This window comes from Suricata suricatta, chromosome 7 (genome assembly GCF_006229205.1).
Source record: "Suricata suricatta isolate VVHF042 chromosome 7, meerkat_22Aug2017_6uvM2_HiC, whole genome shotgun sequence".
Classification (NCBI taxonomy): Eukaryota; Metazoa; Chordata; class Mammalia; order Carnivora; family Herpestidae; genus Suricata; species Suricata suricatta.
Window position 1 is genome coordinate 143,735,699 of NC_043706.1, and position 26,235 is coordinate 143,761,933.

The 26,235-nt window shown below is 51.2% G+C and overlaps 2 long non-coding RNA genes across 9 annotated transcripts; one reads left to right on the plus strand and one right to left on the minus strand.

The window, feature by feature from the left end:
* The first annotated feature begins 3,296 nt into the window (after positions 1-3,296).
* Positions 3,297-5,769, plus strand: LOC115297190. Its single transcript, XR_003911331.1, has 4 exons — positions 3,297-3,385; positions 4,577-4,642; positions 5,046-5,180; positions 5,541-5,769. It is a non-coding gene; the product is annotated as an uncharacterized LOC115297190 (long non-coding RNA).
* A 17,961-nt stretch (positions 5,770-23,730) lies between these two features.
* On the minus strand, positions 23,731-26,229 carry LOC115296386. 8 transcript variants are annotated; one of them, XR_003910874.1, is made up of 6 exons: positions 26,153-26,229; positions 25,380-25,440; positions 25,021-25,114; positions 24,734-24,919; positions 24,445-24,615; positions 23,731-23,772 (listed from the first exon to the last, which is right to left on the minus strand). It is a non-coding gene; the product is annotated as an uncharacterized LOC115296386 (long non-coding RNA). The 8 variants fall into 8 exon arrangements; XR_003910871.1 differs by having other exon boundaries at positions 25,021-25,147; XR_003910869.1 differs by having other exon boundaries at positions 25,021-25,147; positions 25,380-25,604; positions 26,153-26,215.
* Positions 26,230-26,235: the final 6 nt, after the last annotated feature.

Consider the following 26,235-nt stretch of genomic DNA (forward strand, 5'->3'; position numbering starts at 1 on the left):
CGCCTGGCTTCCAGGGAGGCCAAAGCCAGAATTAGTGACCCGGAGCGGGACCAACCGGTCCCGTGAAAGGTGAGAGTGCCCGTGTTCTCCACGGACCTTCCCACGCCCGTCGTGGACGCGCACGCATTCCTGCGCCCGTCGCGGACGAGCTCGCCTTCCCACGCCCGTCGTGGACGCGCACGCCCGTCGTGGACACGCACGCCTTCCCGCGCCGTCACGAGCCGGCTTGCGCTCCGCTCAGGGACGGCACATCCCGGGCCCAGGGCCTGTCCCCACCCCTGCGGCGTCCCTGCCACACAGAGCAGCTGCGGGCCCTGCTCCGCACCCGATGGGGGTCGCTCGGCAACATTTGTCACGAGTCTACTACTGGTACTTTGCTCTTCACATGGGAACGTAACTCCACCCACTCGGTTCTGGGGTCCCTAAACCGCGCATGTGCTTTGGAGGAGGAAATCCATGCGCGGCGAGGAGACGCTGCTCCGCCTTCGGCGCACGTGATGTCCGAGAACCTTCCGCTCCCCCTCCCCCCAGCTGGAAGGGAGCTCGAAGGCGGGCGTCAGACCGGGGCCACGTCGTAAAGACCGAGCGTGCCCAGCGCCCCAGGACCTGCTCTCCGCCGTTGCGTGTGGCGTCGCGGGGCGGCCCCCTAAATACACTTAATCCCGCTTCTTAAATCACTCCCTGACTGCCGTCTTGTAACTTAAGATGAAAAGGATGGGCGGGCTTCGTGCGGGGCAGGCGTGGAGGCCAGTGTCCGCGGCCGCGGTGACCTCGTGTCCTGCACGATGCCGCACCTGAGTCACCGAGCATCCCGACCGCGAGGCCCCGAGGCGGCGGGCGGTGACCACTGGGGACCCGGGACGCTGGCGGGCCGCACGGCTCTGAGCCCCCAGCGCCCTTCCGACGGCCAAACTTCAGTGTGTCCGATGGCGAGCCGGGCAGAGGGGGGTTCACTCGCCTCAGGCCGCCTGGCAGGTGGAGCGCAGCGGGGAAGCGCAGGGGTGACGCCGCCGTCCGTGTCAGCCCCCGGGGGCATGCGTACCACTTGGGGACTCGCTGGCCCGGTTGCACGCACCCTCCAGACCCATGAAGTTTTGTTCAAGACAAAAAACTGGCTTGATGTAGACACACCCATTCCCCCCAATTGTCTACTTCCACACACAGCAAATTATGATCAAACCTCATTAACGTAGAATTATAGGCGTAAGGCCCATGTACTGTATTGCAGGTCTGATTTAGAAAACATTTTAAGAGAAGTGCAATTTCATTATTTGTAAATTCAATAAAGAGTGTGAAGACAGAAATGAATAAAAATAAAATGAATTCTGTAAAAGGATTTGTGGCTTATGTGGGAGCCGGAGAAATCCAAATTGTAAAACAACCTCAGATAAAATACTGTTCCAGACCGGGACACTGAGCACATTCGGGAAGCTCCTGCGTGTCGGTTTAGTTTGTGAAGCAGTTTTCATGTTTTAGTCTCTTCTCTCCGCAGGACGCAGGTCTCTTAGACCCAGGGCGTGTGTGTGACAGACTCCTTGGAGGCCCGGAAGCGTCAGAAGTGGTTGCTGTGGCTGCATTGTGTCCCAGCCACTGCCTGAGGCCCTAAGTGCTGATGGACCGAACCTGGGAACGGGGCACATGAGGGGTGACAGGTTACAGGAGGTGGTAAGCATGGGGTCCTCACAGGGCAGGACCAGGGTCCTCGTGAGAAGACACCAGAGTGGTCTCCCCCTCTCCCCCTCCCCTTCTCCTCCCTCCACCCTTCCTCCCACCCTCCCTCTCCATCCCTACAAAGAGCTTGGGAGCGCACAGTGGGACCGCAGCCCCCTACAGGCCTGGAGAAGAGACGTCAGCAGAAACCCTTCCCGTTGGCAGCGGTCTCTGGGCGCCGGCCTCAGCCTATGAGGACACGTCAGTGTCGCAGCCCCGTCTGCAGTCCTCTGTCATGGTGGCCTGGCTGATGGTCTGTCAGTCATTTCAAACGCTGAAGGGGCGCATCACTGTCCTGTCCTTGTGGGTGACCCAGCTCATGAAGCCGAGGGACATGCATGGTCACCCTCTGCCCTACGCTCCTGTGCCCGGCCAGCCTGCCTCAGTTTCCCTTTGCCCCTGCCCTCCTGGCCCCGTGGCTCTGCTCAGTGAAGACGGTCTCTGACCGCCACCCTTACCATGGAAAGCAGCCCCTCCCTGGGGTCCCCACGGCCCACCCTCAGCCCCTGCCCAGCAGGGACATGGACACGGCCCGACCCACCCGGCCTAGCAGAGCGCTGGGCCACTTCGGAGCTCGGAGAGAGCAGAGAGAGCTTCTTAAACAGTCCCGGCCTCCGGTCGTCCTCCGCGCCAGCCGCTCCCGGACTGTTACCACCAGAGCCCACTAGAAACCGCTCGTGGCTTGTGGGCACGCGGGCTGACCGGGCACACTCTCCTTCACCAGCTGGGTCGGCGACGCCTTCGCTCTGGGAGGTGCGTGCAGGGAGCGGTCAGAGCTGGGAGAGGGGACGGGAGGGGCCCGCTGGGGTGGATGGCCTGCCCGGCTTCCCTGGGGTTCTCACCCCTTCTGTGGCTGGCGCTGAGCTCCGCCCGGGACCACAGGGGGCCTGGAACACAGGTGAGCAGAGGGACGCGGCGGCCTTTGTCCCCAAGGGCCTTCCAGGTGGAGGGGCCCACGTTCTAGTCCCATCAGCCTGGGGAGCCAAGAGAGTAGGAGTCCCACCTGAACTTGACTGGGACCCGCTGAAATTAAACTGGGGACCCCCGGGGCGCCGAGGGGTGCGGGGGCTCAGTCGGTTCAGCAATCGACTTCAGCTCAAGTCATGATCTCACGATTTGTGGGTTGGAGCCCCGTGTCAGGCTCTGTGCTGACAGCTCGGGGCCTGGAGCCTGCTTTGGATTCTGTGTTTCCCTGTCTCTCTGCCCCTCCCCTGCTCTCTTTCTCTCTCTGTTAAATAAACATTAAAAGAATTTTTAATAAATAAATAAGTAAACTGGGAACAGCTGCTATCCAGCCCTGGCCCCCCCCCTTAACTGTTCCTCGGTTACCATGGAGACAGCAACCCGGTCACCTATGATCCTGGGGTCTCGGGCTTCAGGGCTGAGTCATCACGGTAAGGTTCCTCCAGTATTTCCAGTGATGGCGTGCTGGTACCTGACAACACGCTATGACTTCACCTCCACTTGTGTGTTTCTCTCAATGTTTATTTGTTTGGAGAGAGAGCATGTGAATGTGCGCAGCGGGGAGAGGCAGAGAGACAGAACGAGAGAGACAGAGAGAATCCTGGACTTGATCTCACAACACTGGGATCATGACCTGAGCCCATATCAAGAGTCGGACGCTCACGCGCTGAGCCGCCCGGGCGCCCCGGCTCACCTCCACTTCTGAGCAAAGGTAAAGTGTTATCTCCCGTGCGATTTACGGTAAACCTAGAGTACAGGGGAAAGTGAAATTAAGAGGCAACAGAAAATCCATTTACATAAGGAACAAAACCACGCGACCAGAACACGTTTCAGAAGGCAGCCCCCTGGCTGGAAACGTCCCCGGGAGCCTCCAGCATGCGCTGGTTCTGATCTGGGCTCTGATCACGAAGGGGTGCTCGGTCTGCGACAGGTCCCCAAGCTGACGCGCTGGGCACACTCTCCTGTGTGCACGTTACGCCCCATGAAGAGTGAAAGCTGAAAACGGTGTTGACAGGAAGGAGGGCTGGGTTGTAAGCGGGGACTCGGCAGGTGTCTGCCCTCGCGGTGTCTCCCGGACTCCAGAAGCTTCCACGGCGTGCACAGGGCAGGGGGGTGCCAGACCACGCGCAGAGCTCCCGGCCTGGCCGGACTCAGAACAAGACTTGGGCACCTTCCCACTTGCACGTGCATGCCCTTCACCCTGGGAGACCTGGCAACACGGCCTCTCAGTGACTCTGCAGGAGCCTCCAGGGGCTGAGGGCGGAGTAGGACTGACGTCCTGAGGCCAAGAGCAGGGAAGGGGCGACACGGGTACGGCAGGGGCAGGGGCGTGAGGCCGCGGTGCCGGGGAATTTTGCAGGAGGGTGACCTCCCGCGGTCCCCATGGGGGGGGCATATTAAAGCGCAGCGCCCACACCGGCCGATGGGGAACATGATCCGTGGATCGTGATTTTCAGTCTCCCTGCTTCTAAATGTCACAGCCGAGTGCAGTGCGCACGGCATCCGCCTGTGAGTGGTGCTCGCGGAGGCTTGGGGCTGAGCCCTGACCTTGGCCTGACTGCTCGGCCCGTCCGTGGCTCCACCTGGAGTGGCACCAGGGCCGTGGCCTGTCTGTGCGAGTTCCGCTGAGTCATCCCATCGCGGTTTTCAGGGCGTCTGGGCGCGGGGTGCTCTGACACCAGCTGCGAAGTAGGGGGGCTGCCCCACGAGGATTCGGGGCCACAAACGGAGCAGGTGGGGGGACGGGGCCCGGAGAACGAGCAGAGCCTCACTACCGGGATGTCGTGTTTTATGGCCTTTCCTTTTATGACAATTCCCTAACGTCGTTCCTGATAAGAACACAAAATCCAAAGTCCATCTCCCTTTCAACGTCTTAGGATTTCTTTTTTTTCTTTTATTTAAGTCCGAGTCAGTTACCATGCTGTGTCGTGCTGGCTTCAGGAGCAGAGCCCAGTGGTTCGTCAGTCACGTAGGCGCCCAGCGCCCCTCCAGACAAGTGTCTCCTCAGTGCCCAGCCCCCAGCTAACCCATCCCCCACCCTCAACGTCTTAGAAATTCTAAAGAGCAGTGCCCTTAAATCTGGTTCAAACTCCACAAGTTGGATTAGACGCCGGCGTTGCCATCACGGCTCCAGGCTCGCCCAGCGCAGGGGGTGGAAGTCGGGGTGGGACCGTTGGCCGCCCAGGCCCCTCTCCCCACGCTCGCCGTCTGGCCTCCCGCTGCACAGCCATCTGCCATTGGCCTCTCCCGGGTGTACCTCTCCGCCGTGGACCTTCCCCGCCATCTCTGACCCGCTGCCTCCCCGTCCCCAGTGCACACAGCGGGACGGGCCGTTTCACATTTACCTGGGCTTTGATCTTCACCTCCCGCAGCCACGTGGACGCGCCAGGAGGGCAGGACTTGGGCTCTCTCCCTGTCTTTGCTGTCATCACACGCACGGCCTGACACAGTCACCGCTCACCACCATCTGCTGGTGAGCAAATGGTTCACACACAAGTGCAGGGAAGGTAAGACCCGTCTGCACCCTTGTGAGCCCAGGACCCGGAGCAAAAGTGCTCTGCTGGGCTCTGGCCAGCACACCTTCTGCAGCTGTCCACACTCAGAGCTGGAAGAACCCGGTCCTCAGGTGCGGGCCCCCCTGGAACATGGGGGACACTCGCATGCCTGCGTGGGGCCTGCCCTCATCCCTGGTGGCACTGGGAGGTGGCCCGTGAGGACAGCTGTCATGGAGCAGCCCTGTGACAGGGAAGGGCCCCGAGACTCCACAGCCCCACGTGCCCGAGGTCCTTCAGGGCAGGGCCCCCGTCTAGCTCAGCAGGTGGTGTCTGTGCACGCGTTTGCACACACACTTCCTGCATTCACGACAGTCATAGCGCTAAACAGGCAGATGGCTGCTCGCGACCGGATGCAAGTTTAAGGATTCTCCGAGCTGGGCACCGGGGGCTCCGTCAGCTGAACATCCTGCTCTTCATCTCAGCTCAGGTCCCGATCCCAGGGTCATGGGACCGAGCCGGTGTCATCGGGGTCTGAGCTGGTGTGGAGCCTGCTAATGATTCTCTCTCTCCCTGTCTTTCTGCCCCTCCCCTGCTTGCCATCTCTCTCTCAAATAAAAAAAAGATTTTAAAGGATTCGAGTTAAAGTCCGAGAGAAGTTAGACGGATGGCACAGACAAAAGAGAGGTTGAGGGGTGGTGCCCGGCCGGAAGAGACCTTTGTCATCGCCGTTTAGACAAGTCAGGACTCGAGCGCGGGAGGCTGTGTTTGGTGGTGTGTGCATGTGTTCACGCGCGTGTGCATTTGAGGGGAGAAAGGAAGGAGGGGCGAGGGAGGAAGGCAGACAGACAGTGGGACAAAACACGGAGAGCCGCCCCTCACAGGTCCTGCTCTTACACAGGCCGTTCCTGGAAGAGTGCCCCCCCACCCCGCTTTCCCCAGGCCCAGAGACACACAGCTACGTGCCCCCCTCTCTGGCGCCCAAGGCCCTTCTCTGGCCGTTTCGGGTCGGCGGCCGCGGCCACAGGCCCCTGCTTCTCTCCACTGTTGGCGCCGGGGCCGCCAGGAGCTGGGGGAGCTCACCGCAGCAGCCCGGGGCCGCCCTGAGCGACGGGGCCCAGGGAGGGAGCGCGGGGGTCCGTGCAGCCTCCCCGCTTTGGGCGCGCCCCCAGCCCCAGGGCCTGCAGCGGTGACCTCGGTGGCCTGGGTGGCCATCCTTGTTCCTGTTTCCCGCGCCCCCGTTCCCGCGCCCCCCCAGCTCTCCCGTTGCCCCCCTGCTGTGAGAGGGAGCCAGCAGGCCTGCCACATCCGCTGATCCCAGGGGTGCTGCCTACGGAAGGCCTGAGCCAACGAGCTGGAGGTGGTCAGACCCGCACCCTTCCTGACAGCGTCCCGGGCCTGTCTGAGGTCCGAAAAGGAGAAATCAGGACAGAGAAGAACCCGGTCTGTAGCTGGCACTCAGAAACCAACCAGCTGCTGCAGGGGTCACCCCTGCACGCCAGGTCCCCACCCCAGGGCAGAGGCAGCAGGTCCCGGGAACTGCGCGCCACCTGCACGTTCAGGAACATTCAGAGCCCAGCCCAGTGCCAGGACCCAGTTGGGTGCTCCCGGCCGGCTGGCCCATGCCTGTGCCCCGCAGAGCCCCGCTGAGCCCCGAGCAGGGGGTGGCCAGGACTCCCAGCAGCACGACGGAAGGATGTGACACCTCTAGCTCTGAGGGCCGCCCAGAGTTGTAGCCGCACATCCACACAGCCGTGGAGCAGGTCCCCTGGGGCCGGAGGGGGCGCATGGCCACTGTGCCACCAGCCAGGCCTGGCCGCTGTCACACGTGCCCCCTGTGGAAGTCAGGCTGCTGCCGCCCGGCCTGTGGTCAGGGCCCAGCCATGCCGACGCCTCCCAGGACGGGCTCCAGCGGTTCCTGAGCACCGGCCATTGCTTCCATAAATGGGGAGAGGGGGGCCACTGCACAAACCGGGGATGTCCCGGGCCCCCCTGCCACCTCTCTCGGCTGCTGTCTCTGCCCGCCGGCCTCCTCATCATGGCCTCTGTCCAAGTGCTCTTCCAAGGGGTTTCTAAAAGGTCAATCATGCACCTGTTTACTTAAGAGGAGGACGTCTCAGGGGCCCCCGGGGGCTCAAACACCCGCCTCTTGATCTCAGCTCAGGTCGTGACCTCAGGGTTCTTGAGACGGAGCCCCGAGTCCAGCTCTGTTGCCCACAGCGTGGAGCCTGCTTGGGAGTCTCTCCCCTGCTCTCTCTGCCCCGCCCCTGCTCACGATCTCTGTCTCTGTCTCTGTCTCTCTCTCTCTCTCTCTCTCTCACAAAAAAATGGCTTTCTCCTGCTTCAGCACATCGCCCACCATCCCTGCGGCTTGGTGTGAGGTCAGGAGGGCGCAGGGGTCAGAAGAGGGGGCAGAAAACAAAGTGTCAGTGGCTGCCGAATGCTGTCACTCTGCCTGATTCTCACGCTGTGACTAGGGAGCAGGGGACGACAGCCCCAAGTCAGAGTGAGGACACTGTCAGGAGCGTGCGGACGGAACCAGGTGACAGGCTGCGTGGACCCGCGGCAGGACCACCCGCGCCTCAAACTACTTCTGCGCTGAGGTCCTGGGAAGGAGGTGACATGTACGCAGGACCGCAGCTCAGGCGAGTGTGCACGTCACCCCAGCCCGCCGGGTCAGACACGTCTGTCTGTGACAGCCGGAGAGCGGGAAGCCAGTCTGCCTAGCTCACAGATGTTCTTTACATCGTGTTCCTGTTGCTCGTTCCCCAGCGACAAGCCATGGCCGTCACACATGCAAACAGTGGCCACGATGGAACAGGAGGCTCAACCTTTACCAAGAAACCAAAACTCCCGTCCGAGGACACACCCTCTGGGAGGGGGGCGCTCCAGAAAATCTCCAGAAGCCATTCATCCACAAAGGTAAACGTTAAGGCGAATGTGGTGGTTTGGATGCTTTCCTTAAACAGAAGTTACAATAAAACGTTTTGTCAAAGAAGAAGTGTTATTTCATGCGGTTTAATATTTCGTGATTTCCCTGTGAAATTTTTACAGGAAGTTCAGGGAAGAATTTTTAAGCGCTGTAAACCCTGGCAGGGGTAGTAGTGTTACGGGGTGTGATCGTACCCAATATTGGCAGACATCCAGGAAGTGAGGAAGAGGATCTAGAAGTTCAGGGGATCCTGCCCTTTATGCAGATGGAAACTGGAAGCAGAAGAGAACCCAGCAGTATTACGGAGTCTCGGGGCAGAATTTGTTATTGAAAAATAATGCGTCATCATTAATCCTGTGTCAGAGTTCCAAACAGAGTGAACCCCAGAAGCCAATTTTTATCGCTCAGTGAGAATGAATTTTCATTTTCTTTTCATTATCCAGTCACAGTTGAGTCTTCTCTTCCCTGCAAACTACAATAAGAAAAAACAGTCGAGTTATAAGCACAGAACAGTCTTTGGTAGCATCTCTTTTCTTAGAAACATTTGTGATACTGCACTGAGTGTGCGTTTGATGGATAAGATTTTAAATAAGCATGGATGCCGGACACCGGGGCTACCTACACAAAAGTGCAAGTCATAGTCTGTCATTTGAAAATATCTAAATAGTTGACTTTAACAGGGAAAAATGAAAAAAATGCATTTGCTTTTCATCTGGCTGTTTGTCTTGTAAATATCCACAGCATGGGCTATTGAGCTAGGACTACAAGTCCCAACTGTAACCTACAGAAAAGCAATGACTGGTTGACAAACATTCACAGCTTTTAGAAAGTTGGTATCAGGAAGGAAGGACACTTTTGAGAGACTAGTATTTACCCAGGCGACCGAGCACCGCCTCCAAGCCTCTCATAAAACCCGGACAGCGGCTCAGCGATGGGAAGCCGGTGAGAGGCTCAGCCTCCCTGCAAGGAGCAGGTTGGCCCGGCAAGGTGCCGGAAGGCGCTGAAGGAAGACGAGCCTCCTGGCTCAGACATAAAGGACTTGGTGCAAACTCACGCAAAGAGGCAGCATGAGTTTCGGGTCCGCCTCCATCGCCCTGCTCCCTGCATCCCGCGGAGTGCTGGGTGCTGTAAGGTTTGGGGAGACGCTGCGCCGGCAGTAGGTCTGTGCCACAGCTGGCCGGCTCCAGCCTAGGAACTCCCAGCCTTTCAAAACCTACTCTTTGCCCCATAGGGAGACAGTGTCTTTACTGCACAAGAGAGTGAACACATCCGCTGCTGGCCGAGGAGCTGGAAGAGGATCCTCTCTGTTTCCCAAGGCCGTTTGCTCTGTCACCACCCTGGGGAAGGGAACTGTACCAAGAGATGGGTGCCACTGCCCCTAAAACATGCAGAAAGCCAGAGACACACGGAGAATTGTGTCCCGACAGTGGACGATATTATTCTATGTATCCCAGATTTGTAAGTTCAGCACTTGAAATAGCAGCCGACTTGCTCAAGGCCACGAAGCTTGCTAAGCTGAAGCATCAGGATCCACATCTCAGTGTGTCTGACTCCAAGCTACTCTCTCCACACACAGCTGGGTGGGTGTCTCTCAGAGCATAGTCAACACATAGCAGGCACTAGTACCACAGACTCCCGGGTTCACCAGGGGGACGTTTACAATGTCAGCGCCAGACCATTTTCATGAGCCCTTTTAACCGTGCCTCACATTATCGTTCTGCATTTCTCACACGTACAACGTGAAATACAGACAGTAAGCCAGCAGGAGACTCAGTAGAATCAAAATTGTGCTGTGCGCTAGGGACATTCTTAAAGTGTTGGGTCACCGCTTTGGAACGCACGGAGCCTCTGTCCCCCGATCCGTCACCTCTTGAGACCACTTGACTGTAAATGCTGCAGCACGTGACACCTGAATCGGGCGCCCTGTGCAGTTTTCTTTCTTGCAAAGCCAAAAATATTATATTCAAAAATGTTGATCATTTGGCAATCTAACTGAAAAAATTAATCCGGTTTCTGAACAAATATTATAAGTCATTGTTATATGCACATTTCTGCGGAGCTTTCCTTTTAAACCACGAAACACTTTTATTTTCAGTTGTATTTAAACTTAAAAGAGTTATAGATTGTTTTTAGACATGGAGAAAGGTTTTACACAAGGAAAGTGCGTGGTTTTATTCCCAGTGTTGATGACTCGGATTTACTTCTAAAATGTACACCATTTTTTTTTAAAGAAGCAAAATTGTCAAGCTTAAATGTCTTAAAAAGGATCAGAAAGAAAAAAGTGGCCAGATTTTTCCTGAGCGCAACCACGGCAAGAAGCGAAAACCACGGCAGGAAACCGCTGACCACGCGCACGACATTCACTGCGTAGGTAACAAGGTCAGGGTTGCAGATTCTCGAATCTTCCTCTCTAACTTTATTAAGGCATAATTAGCATACAGTGAGTTACACATATCCATGTAATCCTTTTTTCTCCCCTCCCAGAGACATGTTTTGTAAATACTTCCTTCCAGACTCAAGTAGAATCCTGACGCATCTCAATAAAACTCCAACATAAATGTTTCCAACTTAAAACTTCTTAAGTAAGCTATGAAGTTTTACATGTTTAATTTGTAGAGAAAAGGAAGATAGGTTCTATTTTTAACTAAAATTCTTCAATAATTATATCATATAAACATAATTTATCTGATTTTAAAAATTATATTTAATAGTGTAGGAAGCATCTTTTCATTGGCTGAGCATGTTTTGGAAATTTCACCTGCGCATTATCCTCGAATGTTCTCCCTCTCATCAGAATGAACTAAGATTAGAATGTTTTCATCCACAAAACTCGCTACAATGAGCGCCAGTTTAAGCGTCGAGGGCGGTGATAACTAAGTCTATATTGTGCAGTAGTGATGGCTAGATTTCGATCATGTGGAACCTGTGTGCTAATTTTTTTCATTAAAAAATAAAAAAGTTTTCTATAACACAGGCCAGCCTCGAAAACATTATACCAAGTGAAAGAAGCAGTCACCAAGACCACATACTGTGTGATTCTTATCATGTGAAGTGTCCAGAACAGACATCAAGGTAGAAACAGAAAGATGAATGGTTAACTAGAATCACAGAGTTTGGGGCAAAATGTGGAGTGACCGCCAGTGGGTACTTTTAAGGGTGCAGAAAATATTCTGAAATTAGAGAGGGTGGTGGCTACACAACTCTGAACATAATAAATACCATGGATTGTACACCCTGAAAGGTGAATTCTATGGCTTGTGAATTTTTTTAAATTTTTTTTAATGTTTATTTTTGAGAGAGACAGAGACAGAGAGTGAGTGGGAGAGGGGCAGAGAGAGAGAGAGACGCAGAATCCGAAGCAGGCTTCAGGCTCTGAGCCGTCAGCACTGAGCCCACGCAGGGCTCGAACGCAGGGACTGCGAGATCAGGACCTGAGCCGAAGTTGGACCCTCGACTGATGGAGCCCCCCAGGCACGTGAGTTCTAGCTCAACAAAGCCACCATTAGACCAAGCTGTGGCACCTCCTGCAGTAGTGCCACATGCCACCCTAACAACGCTCAGCCAGACGCCCGCCTTCCCCTTCACGTCATGGCTCTTACACGGTCCGTGCCAATCAGTGAAACCAAGACGGGGCCCTCAGACCAGATGAATGACCCCAGGCCCACGGCCGCTCTCCGGAGGGAGGAGCACCGCAGGCCTCAGACCCACTGCAGTCTTTTAGGAAGGCGTCTGAGCAGCGTCGTGCAAAGACGTCTGAAAATTTAGATGAATTGAACATAATTTCAGAAAAAGGAAGCTTACCCATGCTGACACAAGAAGAAATGGAAAATTTGAATAATTTCTTTTTTACTTTTGAATATTCATTTGTTTTTGAGAGGGGGGACGGTAGAGACAGAGAGAGGGAGACACAGAATCTGAATGAAGCAGGACTCCTGCTCCGAGCTGTCGGCACAGAGCCCGAACAGGGCTCGAACCCGCAAACCCTGAGATCATGACCTGAGCTGAAATCAGACGCTCGACCGACTGAGGCCCCAGGGGCCCGAAAATCTGAATAGTTCTGTAACACTGAAAAGAATCAAATCAGTACTTAATCCCCCCACCCCTTCTCCCAAAACAAAACTCTAGGCCCAAGTAAATTCTATCAGATTTGGGGGAAGGGGAGTTGGGAAAATCAGGGAAGAGAAAAAGGGGAACACTCCCCAGTAATTTTTAAGAGAATGGCATAACTTTGAATCGAAATCTAACAAGGAAGCAAAACTGATAGGCCAATCTTCCTCGTGCGTATGGATGCAAAATTTGTAAATAAAATACTAGCAAATCAAATATACAATGTATAAAAAGAGAAGACATCACAAAACCGGGCTCATTCCTGGGAGTGAATAGTCACAATAATTTTAAAAAAAAGGAAAATTACGTGATCATAGAATTAATCAAGAAAAAAATATCGAAAGCACTCAAATCCATTTATGACTTGAAAAGAAAAGCTCTTAGCAACCAGGATTGGAGTGCGACTCCTTTACGAGGGCGAAGGGTACTTTTTAAAGTAGAAATAGAGTGGAACATCACTCTTATGACAAAAGGCATTAAAAAAATTGTAGTGGTGAAGTGTTGAAACCTGTTGATCTGAGATTAGAAAGCAGACGAGGTTTTGGTGCCACCGCCTTGACTCAGCGTTGAGCTGTCCCCCGCAGCCAAAGCACTAAAGATACCAGGTCTGGGAAAGAGGGCATAGAGCGCCGTTATGTGCAGCTGGTGTGACTGTGTGTATAGCAAACAAAACTTACTAGCATGAAGAAGTGAACTGAGCAGAGTTGTTAAATACAAGCTCACTATTTTAAAATCAATTATGTTTCTATGCACCAGCAACAAAGAGTTGGAAAGTGAAATATTAAACATAGGCCATTTACAATAGCACAAGAAATAAAATATTTAATATTAAACCTGAAAAGAAGATTCCCAGGGGCTACACGGAGAACACTACGTGCCATCATAAAGAAGTAGTAAGGAAGGTGGGGGAGATACCATGTGTATGGATTGGAAGTGTTTTTATTGTAAATATATCGATTCTCCCCAAATTGATCTATAAATCCGATGCCATCCCAATACAAATCCTGGCTGCATTTTTTTTTTTTTGGTGGTAACTGATAATCTGATTATAAAATTTACGTGGAAACACGAAGGATCGAGAAAAGCCAAGACGGCCTTTAAATAAGAACTCAGTGGAAGGGCTTGGTCCACCAGATATCAGCGTTTATTATAAAGTTTCAGTACTTGGGGCAATATTTTTGTGCAACGAACAAGTAGACCAAAGACAGGATAATGAGCTCCGAGGCAGGCGTGTGGGGGCCCGCGGCTCACTGTAAAGGCGTTCGCGCTTCAAAGCAGTGGGAAGAGATTCTTCAGTAATGATGTTCAGAAAAACTGAACAGTCAACATGGGAAATAGGAACTGTAATTCTGACTCTGAAGAACAGAAAAATTGATGCCCAGTCTGCTGATCACCTAATGTGAGGGGTAAAACGGTGAGAGGAGGTCATACAAGAGAACTCGCCAGGAAAAAGGACTGATAGGTTAGACTGCAGTAAAATTGAAAGCTACGCAGAAGTTCAGAAGAAAAGACGTTAGGAAGAGACGGGAGAGACAAGCCTCGGAGCAGCAGAGCGGCGTCGGGGACAGAAAGTGCGTCCCCGTTCCCGCACACCAGCTAAGAGGCGAGCTGGCCCGCCAGGAGAGTGGGCGCCGGAGGGGCTCGGCGGTTAAGCGTCTGACTTCAGCTCGGGTCAGGATCTCACGGTTCGCGGGTTCGAGCCCCGCGTCGGGTCTGTGCTGACAGCTCAGCCTGGAGCTGCTTCAGATGCTGAGTCTCCCTCTCCCCCTGCCCCTCCCCCACTCATGTTCTGTCTCTCCTTCTCTCTCAAAAAAGTGAATAAACATTAAAAAAAAAAAAACTTAAATAAGCCAAAGACTTCAAGAGGCACTTCACAAAATAGGAAATCCAAACGGTCCATAAATATGTGAAAAGATGGTCATTTTCATAAAAATGAGAATCAAAATAATAAATTATCAGGATTTGGACACCAGAATGGCTCCAAACAGACGACACGAGCGGAAGCCCCTGTTACCAAGCTGAGGGGGACATGCAGGGACTCAGGCACTCAGGAAGACGCGTTGTCCACTGGAGGTGTAGACCCGTGACCCCTGTGACCCAGGCATGCCACCGCACTCCCTCACGGCACTCGTAAAGGCTCCTGCAAAACCATTTAGTGCACTCTTTTATTTTTTAAATTTTTAGTGTTTGCGAGAGAGAGAGAGAGAGAGAGAGAGAGAGAGAGAGAGAGAATCTTAAGCAGGCTCCATGCTCACTGTAGAGCCCTATGCAGGGCTCGATCCCACAACCCTGGGATCACGACCGGAGCCGAAATCAAGAGTTGGGCACCTCACTGACTGAGCCCCCAGGCGCCCCCTGGAGCAGCACGATTCTTAACTGGGAGAAACCGGCAATCATCCAAATGGTGGCTAACGGCAGAAATCACTGCAGACCCGACAATGGACTAAGCCCAGAAATTCATACAAAACACCCCACCCCCACTTTGATTCTGTTTCTATTTACTTCTAAAACAAGACAAATTAATCTGTGGTCTTAGGAATGGATAGTGTTTAGCTTTGACAAGGAATGAAGGGACTCGTTGAAAAGAGATGTAAGTGCGGCTTCTGGGGTGTGAGGAATATTCGATTGTTTGCTTTATTTTATAAACTGGTAGGTTCGTGTTGTGTTAACTGAGCTACACACTTACGCCACCTCAACATAAAGGCTACAAATACCACGAGGGGCCTCTGTACAGATACCACTGGGGTCCTGTGTTAAGAGAAGCAGGAGTCCTGTAGCGAGCTTGTGTGAGTTCAGAGGAGAGACCAAGACAAGTACCAAGCGCAGCAGCGGGCCTGGGTTCCTGGAAGGCAAGAGACAGGACACGGTGGGAACTAGCCAGGATTCCCGATGCCGCCGCGCCTGGAGGCCGAGGCCCGGGTGAGTGCGGTCCAGCCCTTGGCTTCTCTGGGCTGAAATTCTTGCTCTGCGCTCCAGGCCCTTCTCCGGGACCCGCGGAGGACCGTTGTTAATTCATCGTTGTGCTTTTCCCCAAAATCTACGGAACTGAGTACCTAGCTACTGTGTACTTCGATCTAAGCCAATGCAGTTGTCAGCTAAAGGCAGAAATTCAGCTTCTGTCCCCACAGCTGTCTCCTCAGGGGCCTAGTGGTGGATTCTTGACCCCAGCCCCTCGCTTGGCAAATTTTCCAAGTATCCGAGGCACTTTCCTATAGCCAACTTGCCGGGACTTCCAGAAAGAGTTCGTGTGATGATGTGGATTTGTGGCGTAGAAAATCATACAAGACTAAGAGTATTTAGAACGTACCTTTTTAAAGATGGAACTCACCCTACTTTGCCACTCCTTATAATTGCCCTGCAAAAAATAAACCACATTATTTTACTAAAAAGAGAATAATAGTAACATTTTGGCATTAGTCTTTGAATGGGATGTCTTTTCATGAATTTCTATATTTAAACAAATAGTTTCTAGCTAGAACATAATTATCTCACCCATAATTGGGCATGTGTCTGTTGGACACTTTGTTATATACACTCTTGGCGAGAGCCCTCCCCTTTTTAAGTTTATTTATTTATTTTTGAGAGCGTGAGCAAGCGAGCGAGTGCATGGTTGAGTGGGGGGAGGTGCAGGGAGAGAGGAAGAAACAGAATCCCGAGCAGGCTCCACACTGCGGGGCCTGCGTCCAGGATCAAGCTCATGACCCGTGAGATCATGACCTGAACTGAGATCAAGAATCAGACACCTAACCGACAGTCTCCCAGGTACCCCAGCTACAGCCCCTTTTAATATTTTATCTTTTCGGGATGTCTGGGAGGCTCAGTTGGGTAAGTGTCTGACTTCAGCTCAGGTCATAATCTCACAGTTCGTGGGTTCGAGCCCCGTGTCGGGCTCTGTGCTGACAGCTCAGAGCCTGGAGCTGCTTCTGATTCTGGGTCTCCGTCTCTCTCTGCCCCTCCCCTGCTCACGCTCTGTGTCTCTCTCCTTCAAAAATAAATAAACATTTAAAAAATAAAAAAATAATAAGTGTGGGGAATGAACAGTTAAAGGTTACTCCTTGAAAAAAAAAATCTTATTATTGAAAAAAAAGATCAATATCCGAATCCCAATCCAAATGGAAGTGTAGAATCATAGAAAATTGTCTCAAAACTCACTGCTGAGGTTAGTGTTGTAAAAGGTGGTAGATGGGGATCCTGGGGGGCTCAGTGGGTTGAGCGTCTGACTTGGGCTCAGGTCATGCATGATCTCATGGTTGAAGAGTTCGAGCCCCGCGTCGGGCTTGTGCTGACAGCTCAGAGCCTGGAGGCTGTTTTGGATTCTGTCTCCTTCTCTCTCTGTCCCTCCCCCACTCGTACTCTGTCTCTCTCAAAAATAAATAAAACACTTTAAAAAATTTAAAAAATTAAAAGATGCTAGTGATGTCTTCAGATTCTCATGGAAATTGCAACCATGAATTAATTATTAAAATCACAGAGTAAACCTAACACTGTTTTGCTAATAATGTATTTCTGACCACACTGCAGCTTCATGCTTCCCCAGTGGAGGAGCGGTCTCAATCCACATCCGTGCGGAATCGTTTTAAAGAATTCAGTATCTAAACGACAAAATGCTCTCATCTAGTTTACAACGTAAGCTACTCTATAAGGAAGACATACTTATTCATTTCATCCTTAATGCTTAAGCAAATCTGCATCAAACAAACAAAAACCCTTGAGATAAAAAACTCATATATTTCAAAATAGTTAGATATTCAGGTCAAAAGTAACTGGAGACATACTCGAATAACAGACATTTTTTATTCTATCAATTTTTACTTCTCTGATAATTGTTTTTAAATAGATTTTTCAATTTAGGTAAACATTCCACCTAAAATTTGTTTTTAAAGACAAGAATATTAGTATGCAATAATTTAACCAAACTAGTTATATAGCTACATTTTGCCTCGCCAACTACCTGAAAAAGAAACATGTATCTGTGTCTTACTTTAACGAGATTAGGGGCGCCCTACTGGCTCCGAAAGTAGATCATGTGACTCTTGATCTCAGAGTCCACGTGAGTTTGAGCCCCACGTTGGGTTTAGAGATTACTTAAAAATAAAAATCATCAGGGTGCCTGGGTTAAGCGTCCAACTTCAGCTCAGGTCACGATCTCATGGTTCGTGGGTTCCAGCCCCATGTCGGGCTCTGTGCTGACAGCTTGGAGCCTGGAGCTGCTTCAGATTCTGCATCTCCCTCTTTCTCTGCCCTCCCCCACTTGAGCTTGGTCTCTCTCTCTCTCTCTCTCTCTCTCTCTCTCTCTCAAAATTAAATAAACAGTTAAATAATTAAAATAAATAAGTCAATCTCTTAAAAAATTAAAAAATAAAATAAAAGAGCTTACACTTTGGGGCACCTGGGTGGCTCAGCCGGTTAACTATCCAGCTGGATTTCGGCTCAGCCCACGATCTCACGCTTCGTGGGATCGAGAACAGTCCCCCTGCTGGGGACTCTCTCTCTGCCCCTCCCCTGCTCGTGCTCTCACACACTCTCTCTCCCCCAAAATAAGTAGATAAACATTAAAAAAGAGAGAGAGAGATTATACTTTGGTGAACGTATTGGGCAGAGAAATTTGTGTAGTCCTGTAATTGTCCTACAAAGAGCAGAGGAAAACATAAATTGTGTTCTCTGAAACTTGCACATTTGCAATACCAGGAAGAGAGCGAGCTGACATTCACGGCTGGACATTGCAAGCGTGCGGCTTGCTTACCTATCAGGACCCTTGGCATCCTGCCAATTACTCAGATGAGAAAACTGGGGTCCACTCGGCTACTAATGGCTGGTGGCAGGCAGTGTGACACTCACACTCAGGTCTATGTGACCCTAAGTCCACGCTCTGCCGGCATGCTGGGGCATGGCAGCAAACAGGGGAGAGGCGCCGCGGGGGTCCAGCAGGAGCACCCCTCCAGGTGTGCTCAGCCCGGGGCACCGGTGTGCTGGAGCGAGTTGCCCGTGGTAGTAAGGACCCCGCGTTCAGTGCTCACACCCACCGTGGGACCCAGGGACCCTGCAGGGCTGGAGTGGCCGGGTGGGGCCGCACCCCACCTGCTCCCCACTGCCCCACGGAGCTGCTCCGGCACTGCGGCAAAGGAAAAGAGGGCTGGCCGGCCACTCCCTGGCTCTCACAGTCCCACCACAAGTGACACACCGTCCCGCACCCCCTCATTAACCGAAACAAGTCATGCGGCCATGCCCCGCATCATCACAGGGTGGGAGGTGAAATTCTTGTGCGCAAACCAGCACGCGGCACCGAGGTCTAGGGAAGTGGTTAGGATTTCATGGTGGATATGGCGGGGGGCGGAGCAGAGGCAAGTTGGTAAGGCGGACAGGGAGCGAGGGGTTTGGAACTGACCCGTGAAGCAGTAGGAAACTCAGCTAACAGAACGAGCTGGGCTGAGCCGAGGGCATGCGAGGCTGCCGTCAGGGCGAGCCCCGCTAGGATGTGGTTGCAGGAGTGTGTCGGGAAGATGGCACAGGTTTGACGTCGGGGTGCGGGGCGGCCAAAACCCAGGAGGGAGCGTAACAGAGAAACAGAAGGACGTGCAGAGTGAACAAGGAGGCACGTAGGGACCCCCCTAAGGTCTGGGTGGCAGCCCCTGAGCTGGAAAAGGCATGTGGGGGGGAGTGCTGGAGAAAGAGGGACGGGGGGGGGGGCAGAATGGCCACAAGACACTCGGGAGTCCTGGAGATGGAAATGGCTGGAAAGGCGGTTTTGTAGTTCGGGAGAGAATAGATGAGCATGTGTTTTCTCCCACATACAGAGAACAGTTTAAAAATTCACAGCAACGTACCAAATCCGTTACAGACACGTTGTCATGAACACAGGATCGTAACTCACAGCCAAAACAACCGCCGCCCAGTCAGATACTTACGACAGCCTTCCCTTGCCCCAGTCGGTCCGAGGCCTCCCAGCCTCACTGCAAAGTTCTGGACAAATGGAATTGCTAACGCAGTGTCTTTTAATAATTCAAGATAGGCATAAAAAGTTAAAATTTTACCATTTTTCTTTTTTCCCAGAGTCAGAGTCAGAGTCAGAATATGTGCAGGACTCTTGACTCCCCCAGACCTCAACCACTGATAGCCTACTGTTGACCGGAAGCCTCTGGTAACAGAACAGCTAACACACCGCATGGTGTACGTGTGGTATGATGTGGTCTTACGATAAAGTGAGAGAAAAGCAAGTGTGATTGAGAGCATCTCAAGGGAGAGAGAACACACTGAGAGCACAGTGCGGTGCGCTGTCCGCGTGTGAGTGGCCCACGGTCCGCCCACGGCCCGCCCCCGCCAGGAAGGGCTGGGGGCGGGACCCGAGGCAGGCCAGAGCGTCCGCAGGTGCACCTGTCTGAGCCCAGACCTCCTCGTCCACGGTCTGCCCCTCACACAGGAGGGACACTGTGTCCAGGTTCCTCTGATTCTATTCTTTTTCCTACATGTGTTTTCTGTTCTCCGGTAATTATTAATATTTCCGCTTTGACTTTGACCTTGACCTGGTGGTCTCACTGCTCTATGTTAGGTGGGGATTTACGTTCTTTCATCCTGCTTGGTGTTTGAAAGCACTTTCAATTTGAAGACTCCTGTGTTTCTGACATTCTGGAAAATTCCCACCTTTTATGGCTTTAATTATGCTTCTCTGCCATTCCCTCTGCTCCTCTGGAATTCTGATTGGATTAGATTGAGCTCTCTTCACCCACTGCTCTTGCTCCAGGGACCCCTATCTTCAAATATCTCTTGGGGCGCCTGGGTGGCTCAGTCAGTTTAGCGTCTGACTTTGGCTCAGGTCACCATCTCACAGTTGGTAGGTTCGAGCCCTGTGTCGGGCTCTGTGCTGACAGCTCAGAGCCTGGAGCCTGCTTCCAATTCTGTGTGACACTTTCTCCCTTCCCAGCCCCCGCTCATGCTCTATCTCTTCCCAAAATAAACATTAAAAAACTCCTCTTTCCATTCTCCTTTCCAGATTCTTTCCTCAGCACGTTTCTTCTTTCTACTGTGTGTCTGTCCATCACTACATTTATCATCTCTAGGGTTTCCAGTTGGTTCTTTTTAAATATATACTTGTTTTATTTTTGCCAGTTCTTTATTTCACAATTTCATGCCCCTTTTTATGAGTATTATGTCACCATATATTTCTTTACGTTTCCTATCCATTTATTTAAAGTTCTTTCAGGATGTTTCATTATTTTTGTCTGGAGTGAATTCTGCACATGTTTTGGAATTTGGGGTTGGACAGCTCATCCTGGGTGGTCATTCTCACAGTCTCTCTCTCCCACTCTCATGGTGCCCGTGGCTAACGAAGGTTGACCAGGTCCAAGTGGGGCCCTCGCCCTTGAGCAAGTAGCCTTGTCCTGACAGGAGGCGTCCAGATACACCACTGAGTGGCTTAGCTCACTTCCGGGTCAGAAAGCTGGGGTCAGTGTTTCCTCCTCTCCCCGTGGGCACCGCCATCCCCCCCACCCTACGGGACCCCAATTCCTTACAGGATCTGCCTGCTCTGGGCCCTGGGTCCACAGGATGGGCTTCCCCAGCTCCTTCTCACTGCTGTGCGGTTCTGTTCAGACGCAACCCTTGGCGCTGTCTACAGTGTTTCAAGTACCCTCTAATTTTACACCTCCTCCTTCTCTCATTGGTGTATACTTAGAGCAGGTGTGGGTTCCAGCACGAGCAGAACACCATCCTAACTGAAGCTTGAGGCCACGACCTCCACTTTTCACAAAATTTTGCAAACCTTAGCACTTTTTAATAAAATCTTTAATGTTTATTTTTGAGAGAGCGAGAGCGCAGGTAAGGAGCAGAGAGAAAGGGAGACATAAACTGTAGAGCGGGCTCCAGGCTCTGTGCTAATAGCTCAGAGCCCGATGTGGGGCTTGAACTCATGCATGAACAGTGAGATCATGACCTGAGCCCAAGTGGGACGCTTTCACGGTCCCTTTGTTGGGCTGCGTTTTCACTTGTTTAGATAAACTTTAATGGGAGTCTGCATTTAAAGCCGTTTTCTAGCAAAGTTATATCCTCTATATCAGCATGCATTATGTACTGTACGGCACACAATTTATATGTTTATGTAATTCTGTGACATTTTGTTTGTATATTTCTATATCATACTTACTTTCTAGGAGGAGAGAGCGTGAGCTGTCGAGAGTCAGGGTTGATATACTTGTGCCATTAGCTCTTCTTAGGTATGTTAAATTCCTAATCTTTTTCCTGATAGTTTATATTTTCCAGAGGCTGTGAACACTGGGGCGGAAGCCAGCTCATTACAGTTAGTTCACCTTACACCCCGGTTTTCACAATGTCTCCTGCATTCTCTCTGCCTCTGTTGGGTCAACGGCAGCCAGTGGATGGAGTCATGTTGGGGCCGCTCAGTCCATCAGGCAGGGGTGAGGCAGACCGCGGGACAAGGCAGACAGGACTTCTCCTGCCAGCCCCACCGGCCGGGACGGTGGCTTTTATCCGGAGACAAGGCGGAAGGCCGGGTGGAAAATGTCTGCGGCTTCTGCGCTGTGGCGGCCACACTCGTGAAGATCACTCACTTGGGTGCCGGCTGGTGGCCGTAGAGGGTGCCCCACACCCCACGGCGCCTCCACGCCCGTCCACAGGTGCCCGGCGAACATGGGTGGGTGCAGAGCCCGTGCTACGTGCGGTCCCGGGCGTGGGGAACAGAAGTGGACCGGCCAGGTTGTCCCTTAGGTAACATGAAGCAATTCTCTGACACATCAGGGGTGAGTGGCCAGTGTTGACGAGGTAGGAGTCCTAACATCTCTCTCTCACACACACACACACACACACACACACACACCATCTATTTCCTTTGCATTCGGTGTAAATACCTTCTTTATCTATTTCAGATTTGGTATCTGTTCTGCAGCATTATCTTAGTTTATAAAAGGGTAACAAACACATTTAACCACAGATGTCTGAGTTGGTAAGACTACATTCCTATTTTCAGTTCTTTTTGGATCTCTCCTTTCTCTGTGAAAACTCGTTTCCTGAAAATTATACTAGGTAACCTAAAAATAAAAATCAAGAACGTGAGAATGTAATGCAGAAAGAAATGGAAGCTACTTTCCTCTGTGAAGTAGCATGTTCTCTACTGACTTCTGGAGACTGAATCTTCTGGAATTTCTCTTCGTAAACGAAATTAACAACCCTGACCTCCAACCACGGCTTAGGCAGAGGAAGAGTCTGGCTATTTAACGTTCCACATTGACTAACTTTCACTTGGCAGGGCCTACCATGGAAGAAGGTTTACCCAGAAAGTCTGCTCTTTGTAATTTTATCGTATCTCTTCACTTGAAATTTTATTTGAAGACCACTCTCTGAACTGATGGATCTAGCAAAAGTGCTCATAGATGATCTGTACAATTCTAGGATTAAAATATTTCAACATCTGATTAACTTACTAAAATATGAAATCTGTTAGTGGCTAGAAAATGAAATGACCTGTATGGAGGTCATGAAATATAGTTGATATGTTGGTGCCCTTTGTATTTCTGAGATGGGTTAAGATCCTAATCTTTCTCCTGGCATTTTCTATTTTTCAGAGCTTGTGAAAATTGAGGCAGGATTAGGTTTGTTACATTTGATTGGTCTTGGAACCTGGGTTTTGTAATATTAAAAAATTTTTTATTTTTATTTACAACACATAATTTATTTGGTTAAAAGGTTAACAGTTTTTGCTTAGTTAATGGCTGGTTGAAAGAGCCTTATAAGAACAGGAAGATAAGTTATAGGATGACCAAAATGATTTTAGAAGTTTAACATTACAAAATAGCTATTTTATGCACGTATATCTAAACATAAGAATGAATAAATTAACACTCATGAAAAGGTGGGAAAAATTATTTTAACATTATTTATTTTTGATAGAGAGGGACAAAGTGTGAGGGGAGAGTCAGAGAGAAAGGGAGTCACAGAATCCGAAGCAGGCTCCAGGCTCTGAGCTGTCAGCACAGAGCCCAACGTGGGGCTCGAATCCATGAACCGTGAGATCATGACCTGAGCTGAAGTCGGACACTTATCTGACTGGGCCCCCCAGGTGTCCCTAAAAATTTTTTTTAACGTTAAGAGCTTAACCAGAATTTTTAAATATCGTTATATATTTGTTCTCATATATTTAGTCCCATGACATTATACATTAAGTTCGAAGTACATTTAAGTTTTTGACAGAGACGCTGAGGAATATTTGTAGACCAATGATGATTTAAGCAGGAGCTCTCACTTTCTTAATAGTGTAACTAAAAATAATAAATTAAAAAATAAAACCAAAAACTAAATATGAAGTGGAAAATATACTTTATTTTTTAGTTAAAAAAGAATTTAATGTTTACTTATTTTTGAAAGAGAGAGCGAGCACGAGTGTGGGAGGAGCAGAGTGAGAGGGAGACAGACTCCGGAGCAGCTCCAGGCTCTGAGCTGTTTCGCATAGAGCCCGACACGGGGCTTGAATTCACCAAGTGCAAGATCATGACTGAACTGATGTCGGACGCTTAACCACCAGAGCCGCCCAGGCGCCCCGGGAAAATGCATTTTAAAACAGACCTAGAGATGGAAAAGATCTTCCTTTTAGGCCTCACCAGATGCAGTTTGGCTCCCCTTCAGCCTAGTCTCTGACCTCCCATCTCCCACCCTCTGTCTCTAAGGCAGGGTTAATAAGGACTCCCACGTGATTTGGTTTTACACAGCATTTCTTGACTAGCACTTAAATCTGATTTCTTAAATGTACCAGAACTCATCACCAGACTGAAAACAGAAGATCGTGTCTGCTTATTTTTGTAAGGTGGCACCACAACTGACACAGGGCTCAGCACATTCCCTTGAGGTCTTGGACCATGACCATCAGTGGAAGATGGCAGCGCGGACACTTTCATGGCCTAAATAGAATTATACATATGCTTTGGACCTCAAGTTGCTTTTAAACCTTTGTCGACAAACTCACGCTGGCTCGGATGTTATGGATCGCAGTTTGGACGTTAACATACCCCTCATACAAAATACAGACGGGGATTCTTGAGATTCATGAAAACTGTCATGATTAACATTGACTCAGAGCCCTCAGCGTGCCCTGCATTACCCTGCAGGCATGCTGTGTACGCTACACATTTTTATTACAAAAAGAACAGTGCAGGGAACTCCTCTTTATCCTCCCACAACACTGAGTTTTCTCTGGCAATGCTACAGTGCACTTACTTTGCACCCCAGCAACCTACTCACCAGCTTGGCAAACTACATAATTCTTTAAGGGCGAAGTCATTCTTGGTAATAGCGCGGTCAGGAATAAAGCTCTTACTGTCAGAACTCAGCTGATGTGGTGGCTAATGACACGCAGGGCGCGTGCGGAACCTGGCTCGGCTGTTCTGTGCGGCACTGACACCCTGATGGGCCCTACAAACACAACACAAAACAAAAAGGACACACAACTTGAGTCCACAGAGCAGCACCGGAACTTCAAGGTATAAAGGAACAGAATGCCAGAACATGAAGATAGCATTCATACACATACGGTTTTCTGCAAGTCCCCACGCTCTAATTTTGAGAAGGAAGACGACAGAACTATTGAAGAATTCATTTCCCCATGGCACTGGTTCAACACCTCAGGCTTCTCTGCTGAAAAGCCTCCTTATGTACTACTGTACAGTAGAAGAGCTGAAGACAAAGGCCGGCAGGCATGATCGGATTCTCTTCTCTCCTACAAAAGAAGAAATCGAATTGGTGGAGAAAAAAAATTATCTCCACACTGGAAGACAGAGCAATGACAAAAATAAAGAGGCTTTGTCCAATACAACTCACTATTTTCATTACTTAGCTTTGGCATTTCAGAGATGAAGGCTTTTTGTTACAACACATCACAGATAATACAAGAAACCAACTGCACCGGCATGAGCTGCAAGGAGGAAGTAGTCTGTTGGAATGCATTCTGCAGAGAAAGGCATTTTTGAGAGTGGGGAGTGGTAGGGGGCAATTAAAGAGAAAGCACCTAATGAAACAAACGTTCCTAAAATTTAGAAAACTTGCTACTGAAATTAATGCTAGGTCTCCACATCTAGCAGGACACTTAACGTCAGGCTTTAATGTCAGGGCTAAAGGTAGCATCCCCCCCCCCCCCCCGGGAGAAAAACGCGTATCAAATGACTCTTCCCCTCTCTTACTGTTTTTTAACTGTGCGAAGTCCGCGCTCTATGTCTGTGGAATTTCGTAGACCCCATTTGCCTGGGAAAAGATGTACTTTCTGAGTGGATACACACCAGGGGAGCAGGGCACCCAGCTTCATCCTGCCTGGCACGGGAAGAGCAGACAGCCGCGTGGGGGCCTCAACAGGACAGCAGGGGAGAGGCTGGCCTCCCAGGGCACGGGAAGGGTTTCACAAACCTCATCTGTGAAATACACATACACACACACACCCCCCATAATAATTCACCCTCCTCCGAAGAACGCAGCTCCCAGAGGTTTGCTCTGATTTGACCCCGACAAAAAGGGAATTGCCCTGGAGGGGATACAATGGTGACCAAGAGACACCCGCGGTTATACCGGGCGGGGTGATAAGGGAGCAGGACTCAGGCCCTGCTGCAAAGGTCAGTACCTGCCAGACTCCCGCGCCCTCCAAGCCGCCCGCGGGGATTTTTGCCTGCGTTCCTCTCTCCCTCCACCCTGGACTGCCCACACCCACCCTCCCAGCCCCGCCCCGCCCCGCCCTTGAGAACCTGGCACCACCCCTCGAAGCCCAGCCCCGCCCGTCGGACCCAGCCCCCTGCCAACCCAGCCCCGTCGGAGCCCGGCTCCCACCTTTCAAATCCAGCACCCCGCAAACGCAACAAGGTCGGAACCCAGCCCCACCTGTTCGAACCTAGCCCCTTCCGAACCCAGCCCCGCCCGTCAGAACCCGGAACCCTGCAAACTCAGCCCCGTCGGAACCCAGACCCACAAGGCGTTCGAACCCAGCGCCGTCGGAACCCGGCACCCTGCAAACCACCACCGTCGGAACCCGGCGGCGTCCGAGCCCCGCCC